Raw genomic sequence first — 13,485 nt, 5'->3', positions numbered from 1 at the left:
CTAATACTGTAGGATTTCCACATGAATTCAGTGGGACGTAAGCCCTCCTGGTGTAGCCAGCTCTTAGACTTAGATGGAGGAAATTCTTTATAAAACATGAAACTCACTTTTAAATTCCACACAGTAACTGGTCTCAACTTCTGTCACTGTTGAATTGAGCTCCTAAACAGTCATCCTTGCAAAGTAGTGGAGAGACGCTGCGATCTAAGCGTTCTGCTTCCAGCTGCTTACACACATAGAAACGCACGTTCCACAGGTGACTTGAGTTAATATCACTAATGAAGATGATTTCCAAATTTAGCTTTCAGAGGCTCTTCCTGTGGCATCCTGGTGCTGGAACTTGTCCCTCACAGTTCAGACTTTACCTTGAAGCTGCGGACTGTGGATCTGCCCTTTTGGGAATGTTTGCGAGGTGGCGTTCACTGCCCGCTGCTGTGGCCTCATGGAAGGGTCAGGAGATGGCGCAACCTTTGCTTTTCATTCTTATCTTCACGTGTGCTGTTTCAGTAAAGCCACCTTGGCCACAGGTGAGAGCTTGTGTGGCAGCAGGGACTTGTGGTCAGTCCCTATCATTTCAACATAACCCCCTCCACTGGTGCATATGGAATGCCTAGGTTACAATACACGGGAAACAGTGAGCAAGGGGGCATCCTCCCCTTCTCCTCCTATGCCCCCTTTCCTGGATTAGGGTTCTCCAGGGAAGCAGAACTGACCATGTGAGTGTGTGTGACAGAGAAAGTATGTATGTCTGTAGAGAGTGTGTGTGCTAGACAGTGTGTAGGTGTGTGTATGTGTGCAGAGTGTGTGTGCATGTGTATATAGTGTGTGCATGTGTGTGTAAAATTGTGTATGTGTAGAGTGTGTGCAGATTATGTGCATGTGTGTATGGAGAAATAGTGTATATGCCTGTGTATGTAGAGAGAGATTGTGTGCATGTGTGTGTAGATTGTGTACATGTATGTGTAGAGACTTTGTGTATGTGTGTAGAGATGGTGTGTGTGCATGTGTGTGCGTAGAGAGATGGGGTATGTGTAGATTGTGTGCATGTGTGTGTGCAGAGTGTATATAGAGAGAATATGTGTGCATGTGTGTGTGGAGAGATTGTGTGTGTAGGCTGTGTGCAGAGATTGCATGTGTGTGTGTGTAGAGATAGTGTGTGGAGTGTGTGTGGAAAGAGAGAGAGTGTGCGTCCGTCTGTGTGCAGAGAGGAACCGTCCTGTGCAGGCCTGTGGTGTAGCTGCTGCAGGCTGGAGATTGCTCTGAGCTGGCTGATCAGAGCCTGATGACAGCTGTCAGTGAGACAGCTCTAAACAACATGAACCTGTGTTAGACTGATGGGACGGTTAGCAGTGAGGAGGCAGTAGTTTTCTGGGCATCTGTTCTAGGTCCTGAGACCACAGCAGTGGTCTCAGAGAACTTACTTTCTAGCACTTAAGATTGTTTTTAAGATTGACATCCACAGAACAAAATCAGCCTCAGAGAAAAAGTAACCAGGAAAGATGGCATTTGGGCTAGATCTTGAATAACAGATAAATTATTAACAAATAGGCTTGGAAAAGAGTTGTTGGAAGTGCAAGTTAAAGACCTAATAAATACTGTTGAGTTATTTTTTACAGTAGTAACTGATAAGTGTTTCTTTTTGCAATTAATTCCTAGTGATAATCACTACCATTCCCCTTTGTATTCTGAGCTAACTTGTCCCTTTCTTCATTTCTGTGTACTCTGCAGTATTTGTATTTTATTTTTAAAATGATGTCAATAGAATTGTTCATGTAAAATGCTGTGTTAGAAGCTCTGGATTTCGAGTTAATGGGAGAAAAGAGTTTGAGGTTGGTAGGACCTATGATATAATGACAAACATTCGAATATTTTCTGACATTGAATAAAAGTGTGAAGTTAATGTCGCACTCTGGACTTGGCGGCAGCATTAGTGTGAGTACTTTCTCTTTCAAAGACTCGCTTGTATCCAGCCACCATCCCCTCAGCCTCCTCAGACTCCACCCATACTGCTTCCCCTGGAACCCTGAGCACCATGTGAGCTTCTCGCAGGAACGGGGCACTGGCTGACTCTGGACTTAAAAGGACTGGTAGTGGGATTAGGTGAGAATAGAGACCCAGCACACAGGAAGACCTGTAGCCAAAGAGATGGCAAATGCAAGTTCACACTGAGGGTGTCGGCATCAAGCTCTCGAATATTCAGTATTTAGAACACAGCATGGGGCCGGCGCCGCTGCTTACTAGGCTAATCCTCCGCCTTGCGCGCCAGCACACCAGGTTCTAGTCCCGGTCGGGGCGCTGGATTCTGTCCTAGTTGCCCCTCTTCCAGGCCAGCTCTCTGCTGTGGCCTGGGAGTGCAGTGGAGGATGGCCCAAGTGCTTGGGCCCTGCACCCCATGGGAGACCAGGAGAAACACCTGGTTTCCTGCCTTCGGATCAGCGCGGTATGCCGGCTGCAGCGCGCTGGCCACAGCGGCCATTGGAGGGTGAACCAACGGCAAAGGAAGACCTTTCTCTCTGTCTCTCTCTCTCACTGTCCACTCTGCCTGTCAAAAAAAAAAAAAAAAAAAAAAAAAAAAAAAAAACACAGCATGGGAGTGGAATTAGGTGAGAATAGAGACCCAGCACACAGGAAGACCTGCAGCCAGACAGATGGCAAATACAAGTTCACACTGAGGGTGTCGGCATCAAGCTCTTGAATATTCGGTGTTTGGAACACAGCATGCGGTCCAGCACCTGGTTTAAATCCTCAGCAGTTGTCAAAGACATGCAGTGGCTGCCGGTAACTCCCTGAGCAGTTAATCAACACTGTTCCCAGTGGGGAAGAAATTCCAAAGCCATCGCTGCACGGTGTACGTTCATCTTCCAGACTATTCAAACGTAGCATCTGGTCCGTCAGAACTTCCAGTCATCAAACATCAAAAAATGGTAGCTTTTCACATTTCCTTAGGACACTAGTAACTCTGGTTTCACTGTGTCTTCACAAGTATTTGTGAAAGTGGCAGATATTTGTGGGCTGTTCTGATCACATCAGTCATCAAGGATTCTCAGTCAACCCATGAAGGAAGTTGCAGGCATGAAATCACCAAGTGACCAAGTGTGAGATGAAAAAGGGTCAAAACGGATGTGACCCCAGAGTGTCCGGTCTCAGGCCTGGGCTACTGGTACTGCCATGCTCATCTGTTAACCACAGCGGCAGGAAATTTGGAACTTTGGGCCCTTTGGGCAGTACCTTCTTTTGTGGTGGTATGCCTTTTGCTTATGGGTGCACCTGTCCTACTTTGTCCTTCCAATGTTCTTCCTTGGTGGAAGTTTCTAGAAGAATCAAGAGCGTTGTATGTGGTCAAGAGACTCACTTTTTTCTGCTGGTGCTACTGGTGCTGACGCTGGAACCCTGTCTTTCAGAACTCTCCTGTAATCCTCAGTGACGTCGTAAAATTAGGTGCAGAGTTTCGTGTCGCTCAATTCTCCATGGGGGTGGGCAGCAGGGCCCAGGGTCCAGCAGAGAATATAAAAGCCATGGTGGTTAGTTTTAGGTGCCGGGTGGGCTAAGGTAGGCCCTGAGAGCTGGGATATCTATGAGGGTGTGCTGGAAAAGAGCAGCATTTGAGTGCACAGGCGTAGTGCATAGTAAAGAACACATCCTGACCTGATGGGCGTCCTCCACGCTGCTGAGGGCCCTCTTCATTCTTTTCTTCTTCTTCTTCCTTTCTTTTTAAAGATTTATTTATTTATTTGAAAGTCAGAACCACGCAGAGAGGAGAGGCAGAGAGAGAGAGAGAGGTCTTCTATCTACTGGCTCACTCCCCAATTGGCCACAATGGCCAGAGCTGTGCCGATCTGAAGCCAGGAGACAGGAGCCTCCTCCGGGTCTCCCACATGGGTGCAGGGGTCCAAGGACTTGGGCCATCTTCTACTGCTTTCCCAGGCCACAGCAGAGAGCTGGATTGGAAGTAGAGCAGCCAGGACTCGAACCAGCACCCATATGGGATGCTGGCAGTGCAGGCCGTGGCTTTACTCACTCTGCCACAGCGCTGTCCCCCGTCATTCTCTGGAGTTGGGACTTCTGCCTCCTGCTCACAGACATTGGTGCTCCTGGTTCTCCAGCTTCCACCAGTTTCTGTGGTTCCCAGGCTTTGGGATGCAGCCGGAGTCACACTGACTGTCCTGGATCTCCCGCTTGCTAGTGGCAGATATTAGGAGACGTCTTGGCCCCTATAGTCCTGGGAGCTGGTTCCCATGTTGTCTAACGTGTGTGTGCGTGTGTCGTGTGTGTGTGTGTGTGTGTGTGTCCTACTGGTTCTGTTTCTTCGGTGAACCCGGCAGATACAGATGCTTAGGCAGATACAGCAGAACCCAGCGGCTCCCTCCCTGCTTTCACTCAGCTGCCAGAGAAGCGGAAAACGCCTGTTGTGTGTTTTCTTCTGTTTCCAGCACGGCACTCCTGTTGACTGCCTACCAATTCTGTGGCTGCTTAAGATGCCAAATACTCATTTTTAACACTGCTCTGTGACTCTGCTCTTTATCTGCTACATAATCAAAGCAATGATACATTTAAAAAAAAATACCAGCCTGAAATCTAGTAGTAGTGTAACTTCAATTTGTAGCCACCACATTTTGTTTTCTACATACTTTTTTTTTTTTTTTTTTTTTTTACAGGCAGAGTTAGACAGTGAGAAAGAGAGACAGAGAGAAAGGTCTTCCTTCCATTGGTTCACCCCCCAAATGGCCGCTACAGCTGGTGAGCTACACTGATCCAATGCCAGGAGCCAGGAGCTTCCTTCTGGTCTCCCATGCGGGTGCAGGGCCCAAGGACCTGGGCCATCCTCCACTGCACTCCCGGGCCACAGCAGAGAGCTGGACTGGAAGAGGGGCAACCGGGACAGAATCCAGCGCCCTGACCGGGACTAGAACCCGGGGTGCCAGCGCCGCAGGCGGAGGATTAGCCAAGTGAGCCCCAGCGCCGGCTAAATAGAGTTTCAATTTACATGAGACAGAGACATTATAATTCATAAAAGTTTCAATGCAGCCAGAAGATTTAGGAATTATAAACAGTTATGCACTTAGTAACAGACCATGAATATGCAGGAAGCAAAACCTGAGAGAACTGAAGGTGAAGTTAGTCCTGCAGTAGCAGCTGGCGACTTTGATTGCCCACTCCCAGTGATGGGCAGAACCTCTGGACAGAAGTTCAGTAAGAAAACTGAGGACTTAAACATCACAACGAGCCAGCTAGTTCTAGCAGACAGGTCCATGACCCTCTATGGACAGCAGCACACACGCCCTTCTCACGTGCATGGGGGACAGTCCCTGAATAGCTGTATCTAAGTCACAAATTAAATCTCAGTAGATTTTAAAGATTTGTTTGTTTATTTTAAAAGCAGAGTGACAGATGGAGGGAAAGACAGAAACAGACACAAAGAAAACAGGACCTTCCATCTGCTAGTTCGCTCCCCGACATGGCCACTATGGCTTGGACTGGACCAGGCTGAAGCCAGGAGCCTAGAGCTTGGTCCAGGTCCCCTGTATGGGTGGGGGAGGGCCAAGCACTTGGGCCGTCTTCCACTGCTTTCCCATGTGCATTAGTAGGGAGCTGGATTGGAAGTAGAGCAGCCAGGACTCAAACTGGCACCCATATAGGAAGCTGGTGCTGCTTAGCTGGCACTGCAACACCGACCACTCAGTATCCTGCAGGTGTCTTTGAGAGGCGAAGCTAGAGTCAGTTAACAAGCAAAACTGGTGGGAATGAAACAACACACTCAACCAACCAGTGGATTGAAGAAGAAATCAAAAGGGAAACTAGAAACTTAATCTGATGAATGAAAATGAAAACACAACATACCGAAGTTTATGGGATACAGTGAAAGGGGAGTTAAGGATGAAATTTCAAGCTATAAATATTTAAATTTTATTTTATTTTAAAGATTTTAATTATTTATCTGAAAATCAGTTACACACAGAGAGAAGGAGAGGCAGAGAGAGAGGGGGCTTCCATCCGCTGATTCACTCCCCAGCTGGCCACAACAGCCAGAGCTGTGCTGATCCGAAGCCAGGAGCCAGGAGTTCTTCTGGGTCTCCCATGAGGATGCAGGGGCCCAAGCACTTGGACCATCTTCCACTGCTTTCCCAGGCCATAGCAGAGAGCTGGATCAGAAGAGGAGCAGCCGGGACTAGAACAAGCACCCATATGGGATGCTGGCACTGCAGCGCCAGCCCCAATATTTACATTTTAAAAACAAAGATTTCAAGTAAAAAATCCCATAATTTTACAACTTAATGAACTATAAAAAGAACAAACTAAACTCAAAGTTAGCTGGAAAGAAGGAAATAATAAAGATTAGATGAGACATACATAAAATAGAGAATAGAAAAACAGTAGAAAAAATGATGAAAGAAAAATTTGATTCTTTTGTCTTAAAAAATTTGATTCTATGAAAAGATCTACAAAATTGACAAACCTTTGGCTAGAGGAACTTAGGAGAAAATATATTCAAATTACTAAAATCAGAAAAATTTTTTAAAAGATTTTATTTATTTATTTATTTGAGAGGTAGAGTTACAGAGAGAGAGAAAGGTCTTTTTTCCTTTGGTTCACTCCCCAGATGGCCACAACGGCTGGAGCTGTGCTGATCCGAAGCCAGGAGCCAGGTGCCTCCTGCTGGTCTCCCATGCGGGTGCAGGGGCCCAAGGACTTGGGCCATCCTCTACTGCTTTCCCAGACCATAGCAGAGAGCTGGGGTGGAAGAGGGGCAGTTCAGGACTAGAACTGGCACCCATTTGGGATGCTGGTGCTGCAGGCAGAGGATTAACCTACTGCGCCACGACGCCGGCCCCTAAAATCAGAAATTAAAGTGGGAACACTATTACTGATTTTTACAGAAATCAAAAGATTTTAAGGGAATAGTATGAACAAATATGAAGAAAAGGTAGTCAAATTCTTAGAAACACAAGGCTAAATAATAAAGCAATATAAAATCTGAATCTACTGATGACTAATGATGAAATTGAATCTGTAATAAAAAAGTACCTGGCAAAGTCTTGGACCTGATGATTTCGTGGTTAATTTTACCAGATATTTAAAGAAGAAGTAATACCTACCTTTCTTCAGCTTTTCTCAAACATTGGGCATGAGGGGGATATTTCCTGACTCACTCTATGAGGCCGGCAGTAGACTGATGACAAAGTCAGACAACGACACTACAAGAAGACCATAGGCAACTGCCCATGATGTGTATAGATTCAAAAATCCTCAACAAAATTCTAGCAAAATTAATTCAGCAGCACATTAAAAATATTATATCCAATGAATAAGTGGGATTGATTTCTGAAAATGCAAGGATGGTGTGACGTATGAAAATTGATCAGATACACCACACTAGCAGAATGAAGGATAAAAGCCATTTGATAATCTCAGTTGATACAGAAGCAACATTTGATGAAACTCAGTGCCTCTTTATGATTAAAAAAAAAACATACAACACAATAGCAATAGAAGAAGGAAACTACCTAAATGTAGCAAACAATAGAAGAAGGAAACTACCTAAATGTAATGAAAGCCTTATATGTAAAACACACATTGAGTGTCATACTCCGGTGAAACACTAAACACTTTTCTATATCAACATGCCTGCATTTGCTACTTCTGTAAACATAGTGCTAGAAGTTCTGGGAAAAGCACTTGGGCAATTGAAATAAAAGGCATCTAAGTTCAAAAGGAAGAAGCAACTTACCTGTGATCACAGGTGACATGATTTTCCCCCAGAAACCTTTTATTTAAGGAATACAAACTTCATGCATTTCATAAATAATGAGCATAATGATTCTTCATACCCTACCCGCCCTCCTCTTCCCTCTCCTATTCTCATTCTTCTTTTTCACTAAGATATATTTTTGATTAATTTCATACATATGTGATTAACTCTACACTAAGAAAAGAATTCAACAAATAGTATGAAGAAAATAAAAAGACCTGTTCTTCAATAGTCAAGACAAGGGCTGTCCAAAGTCATAACATCTCAAAGTACCAACCTCACTTCTGTAAATTACCTTTTAGGTGCTCAATTAGTTATCACAGATCAGGGAGAACTTACGACATTTGTCCTTTTGGGACTGGCTTATTTCACTAAGTATGATGTTTTCCAGTTGCATCCATTTTGTTGCAAATGACAGGATTTCGTTTTTTTTCCTGCTATGTGATATTCCATGGTGTACATATCCCACGATTTCTTTCTCCAGTCTTTGGTCAACAGACATTTGGGTTGATTCCATGTCTTAGTTATTGTGAATTGTGCTGCAGTAAACATGGGGGTACGGATCATCTTCATTCATTTCCAGAAATTTTTTTATTCCTCTTTTGATATTGTCAGTTGAGGAGCATGTTGTTCAGTCTCCATGTATTTGCATATGCTCTAGAGATTCTTGAGTTTTTTATTTCTAGCTTCATTCCATTGTGCTCCTAGAAGATGCATGGTATGATTTTGATTTTTTTGAATTTACTGAGACTTGCTTTATGCCCTAGCATGTGGCTTATCCTAGAGAGAGTTCTGTGTACTGGTGGGAAGCATGTGTATTCTTCAAGTATAGGATGAAAAGTTCTGTAGATATCTCTCAGGTCCATTTGGTCTATAGTGTCAATTAAATCTGCTGTTTCCTTGCTGATTTTCTGTCTGGTTGATCTTTCCTTTACTGAAAGTGGAGTATTGAAGTCCCCTAATACTATTGTATTCGAGTCTATGTCTCCCTTTAGATCCCTTAACATTTCTTTTGAATAGCCAGGTGCCCTGTAATTAGGTACATATATGTTTATTATAGTCACATCTTCTTGTTGAATTGATCCCTTAATCATTACATAGAGTCTTTCTTTGTCTCTTTTAACAGTTTTTGTGTTAAATTCTATTTTGTCTGGTATTAGGATGGGTACACCTGCCCTTTTCTGCTTTCCATGATCATGGAATATATTTTTCCATTCTTTTTTTTTTTTTAAGTACAGTGGGGTTTATTCCCCTTTTTACAAAATTTTATTTGTAAATGTACAACAGGCTCCAAGATAACACTTAACTCTTAACACTTCATTCTAACTACGGTGGCATAAGATCTTATGGCTGGGAATCGAGATGTTTAGCTAGGAATGCAATCAAGGGCGTCATCACTTCAGGCACAAGGAACAGCTTACTTTTTGCCAGATTTCTTAATTCTACCTGTGGCCAGGGGGCCCTTCCCCGCCACCTTCGCTTTTAGCTCCTCGAGTTTCTTCTGCTCCTCTTTCTGTTTTTGCTTGAAAGCCTTATCTTCCTCATCCATCTCCTTGGCCTGCTTCTTGGGCTGTTTCAGGGGCTGCTTCTTGCCACCTTCCCGGCCTGACATGGCGCCTGCTTCCCCTTCCCCAGACCCTGCCACCAGAAACGGACTATTTTTCCATTCTTTCACTTTCAGTCTGCGTGTATCTTTGTTGGTGATATGTGTTTCTTATAGTCAGCAAATAGGTGGGTTTTGTTTTTTAATCCATTAAGCCAGTGTGTGTCTTTTACCTGGAGAGTTGAGCCATTTACATTCAAGGTGACTATTGATAAGTAATGACCTTGCCCTGCCATTTTTCCATAAATAATCCTATTTTTTACTTTGGATTTCATTTGTACTTTAACTGGGAGATTTCCTTCTTTTACCTTCCTCCATAGTGATGACCATGTTTCTGTGTTTCTGTGTACAGCACATCCTTAAGCGTCTTCTGCAGGGCTGGTTGGGTGGTGACAAATTCTTTCAGTTTCTGTTTGTCATGGAAGGCCTTTATTTCTCGAAGGAGACCAGTGCCTGGGTGCTAGCCCCCGTGAGAATATTATTCGTCTACTCTCACAAGGACCACACACAGGATCTGTGCAGTCCTCATTGTAAGCTCAGATTCCCCAGCAATGTTCTTTGCCAGGTAAACAGGGCGCCCTGATCATGTGGAGCCTCCCATAGTGGCTGCCGATGTCCCAGCCACACCGTGAGTCCTCCCACGCAGCCTCTGTGTTTTCACAGTCCTGGCACACGAGCCTCCCACAGTCATGAGCACCCAGCCCGTCTGTTCTCCCCACCAGACTCGGAGTCTATGCTTGGCTTATTGCTGGGCACAGCCGTTATGTATGTCCAGAATGGCGCCTGCTCTCTGCCACCTTGTTAGGGGACACCCTTCCAGGATGATCCGGGAGAGGGAAAACCTGCCCCCTTTGTTTTTTCTCTAGTTTGGTGGGTACACTCTCCCCCAGGGGGCTCCAAACTGGATTCCCTGTAGGCTTTTCCTGCAGCTTTTTCACCCGGCTTGGGCTGCTGCAGTCTGGTCTCACTTTACTTCCAATGCTGGTGTGGGGGCTCTCGTCTGCTGGGGTCCTAAGTTGTGTGCGTCCTCACCCTCCACGTAGGTCCACTGTGTTCCTCTAATTTGTGTAGAATTTCTTCTGCTGTTTTCTCCCTAACTTTTCCCTGAGACTGCACTCTTTCCACTTTTTTTTTTAAACTGTATTCTCCTAGACTCGAGCAGCAAGCCCCCTCCCTACTCTGCCATCTTAATCCAATCCTGTTTTTTTTTTTTTTTTTAAATCAGAGAGAAGGTTTATTCAGCTTTGTTGGCATAGTCTCATGCTCACCTCCTCTCCTCCAAAGAGACCGATGCCTGTGTGCTAGCCCCAGTGGGTACAATATTCATCTGCACTGCCACAAGAACCACAAAGGATCTGTGCGTTCCTTGACGTGAGCACAGATCCCACAGCAGTGACCCTCACCAGGGAATCAGAGAGCCCCGAGTATGTGGAGTTGCCCACAGTGACTGCCCAAAGACCCTGCACTCTCCCTGGCAGACACAGTGTTTTCACAGTCCTGGAACAAAAAGCTCCCACAGTCAGGAGCACCCAGCCCCCTGTCAGTTCTCCCAGCCAGACTCAGGCATCTCTCAACTAGTTGCTGGGCGTGGACACGAGCTGGTGCAGCTGTTAGAAATGTCCAAATTGGCGCCCACCCTCTGTCAGCTAGTTACAGGACAGTGGTGCCTGGGGGTCGGGGAGAGACATGCGCCCCCTTCTTTCTAAGTTGGCAGATACACTGTCTCCCACAGGGCTCCAAGCTGGACTCATGCCGGGCTGTCCTTGCAGCTCAGTCGCCAGTGGCCTGGGCTGCTGCAGCCTGGTCTCACCTCACTCTCCACAGCTGGTGCGGAGGCTGTCGGCTTGCTGGGGCTCTGAGCTGTGCACATCCTCACCCTCCACATAGATCCACAGTGTCCCTCTAATGTGTGCCGAGTTTCCACTGCAGTCTTCTCCCTTACTCTTCCCTGAGACTGCACTCTCTCCATTTTTGTAAAATTATCTCCCCTAGACTAGAGCAGTAAGCTCCCTCCCTAGTCCGCCATCTTGGAATCAACATGATCTGATATGCACAAAATTCTAGAGTCCACCAAAAAAGAGTTAAAATTAATCAGTGAATTTGAGTGGTGGACTATAGCATCAACACACAAGAACTCATTTGCCTTTCTGTATAAAACAATGAACAATCTGAAAAGGAAATTACAAAAACAATTCCTTGTTCAATAGCATTAAAAATAATAAAATACTTAGGAATTAACCAAGGACGTGAACAACTTGTATAATAAAAACTATCCCCAAGATGCTGAAACTAAAGACATAAATAAAGAGAGAAGCATATTCATGCACTAGAAAGGCTTAATATGAAAATGTCAATACTGCCAAGGTGATCTACAGATTCAATGCAACCCTATAAAAATCCCAGAGACAGTTTTTGCAGAAATTGGAAAGAAAAGCAAAAATCTTATGGAATCCCAAGAAACCTCAAATAGCGAAAACTATTTTGGGGGAAGAAAAAGCCAAAGTTGGAAGATTCACATTTCCTGACTACAAAATTTACTGCAAAGCCACAATAATCAAAATAGTGTGGTACTGGCAGACAGACAGACATACTGAGCAGTGGAGCAGAACGGAAAGCACTGACATACGCCTCAGGTGTTGGGCTTTTCTTTCTAAGCTGAAATGCCTGAGAGAAGCTGCTTAGAGAGGAATGAGGTTTCTTTTGGCTCACAGCTTGGAGGTTTGCCCTCCACCATCCGAGAGCCTTGTTGGTTTGGTATTGACTTCTGTGGTGGATGGGGGGACGCGTAGGGCGTGTAGATGAGACGGTGAGCCAGGAAGCAGGAGAACGCTTACATGGTCCTCTCTGTGGTCTCTCCTTATACAGCAGCCATGATTCAACGGACGAAGGGCCCTTCCCTGATAAGCGAATCAAGTCTGACCACTTCCCAGAGGCCTTTTGTTTAGACATCACAACTGGATTATGTTTTGACCCCCTCAGGGCTATTAACACAGGACTTTGGGGCTCAAACAACTGTATGAGTTGGTGAGCCAAATTGTGTTCAAGCCATCGCACCTGGCTGATATGCTCAAAGTATACCTGGCCTCCGGCAGTCATCAGCATCTCAAAGGCCAGCAGAGCTATAAAGAATTCTGCTTGATCTTATCACAGGCACCACAGGAATTTCTCCAACGGCCCCAGCGAATCTGCCAGACTGCTCAGCGCCAAGCCAGAGGAACAGCGCTCTCCCCGCACCGTGGTTCGCCCATTCCAGCCCTGTCTCACTGTGCTGGGGATTAGCCAAGCCACTTCCCCCTCAGTCTAAGCGGAATCCTGTTCTCCACGTTGTCCCCAGGGGATCCTCTTGGAGGCTGCTGGTGAGGACTGTGAATGGTTTCCGGAAGCCCACACACAGCTTGACCCCAGCTCGCGATTTCAGCATCCCAAGGGCAGTCATCAGAACCGAGTGGTGCACGTACACGCAGAGGTCACTTTATTTTCCTCTCTCCTAGGCTTGGCCTCTGGGCCTCATTATTTCTCTCGTCATCTGTCTTTGTTTGCACCTTCCCTCTCTGCTGCACAGAGACCTCTCTGAGAAGTCAACATTTCGAGAAGGCGACGCAGCCGGCTCCCAGCTGCTTCCATTGGGCACCTGCCTACCTGGCCTGGGACTCCAGCCCTACTGCCAGCTCAGACGCTCACTGAATCCTAACTCCCCTCCAGCCTCTCGCCTCTGGTTTTGACTGCAAACATGGACATGGATTGCTGGTCCCACAAAACAGCTCCAAACAAGTGAAAAATTCCGCTGAGGCTGCAGTGGCTCGCTGCTTTTCTTTCCTGCTGGCATCAAAAGTCTTAAAATAAAATTGAAAGGAAACCTAAACTTCCAGACCAGATTTAAAATCCTGAAGTCACTTCTTACTGCCTGCTGGTTTTGCACAGTCTGTAGTTTGTGGTTCATGGCTTTCTCTGAAAACCAGAATTACTGGCCTGTGCCCCCAAGGAAATGCACGTCCTTACGGACGTAGCAGATTTTGCTGTGTAAGTTCAGGGAGCAGCAACACCTCCTAAGCTACCCCAGGGACAGGACCGGTAAATTAATGACCAGAAATCACAAGTAACTGTGCCAAGCAAAGAAGCCTCTGTGTTGGGCCCA

General features: G+C 45.7%; 1 long non-coding RNA gene and 1 pseudogene across 4 annotated transcripts in view; one reads left to right on the top strand and one right to left on the bottom strand.

The window, feature by feature from the left end:
- LOC149125993 (uncharacterized) overlaps positions 1 to 13,220 on the top strand; it is a 95,854-nt gene extending 82,634 nt beyond the window's left edge. For all 3 annotated transcript variants that reach the window (XR_016235077.1, XR_016235076.1, XR_016235075.1), the window contains exon 2: positions 12,216 to 13,220. This is a non-coding gene — a long non-coding RNA (uncharacterized LOC149125993). The remainder of the gene's footprint in view (positions 1 to 12,215) is intronic.
- On the bottom strand, positions 8,965 to 9,398 carry LOC127490648 (translation machinery-associated protein 7 pseudogene; annotated as a pseudogene). Its single transcript, XR_016235071.1, has one exon. The product of XR_016235071.1 is annotated as a translation machinery-associated protein 7 pseudogene (transcript).
- Positions 13,221 to 13,485: the final 265 nt, after the last annotated feature.

Source organism: Oryctolagus cuniculus, chromosome 6 (assembly GCF_051225735.1).
Source record: "Oryctolagus cuniculus isolate XC-2025 breed Fujian yellow rabbit chromosome 6, ASM5122573v1, whole genome shotgun sequence".
NCBI classification, from domain to species: Eukaryota; Metazoa; Chordata; class Mammalia; order Lagomorpha; family Leporidae; genus Oryctolagus; species Oryctolagus cuniculus.
Note: the sequence above shows the minus strand (reverse complement) of the source record. Positions and strands in the feature narration are given on the sequence as shown.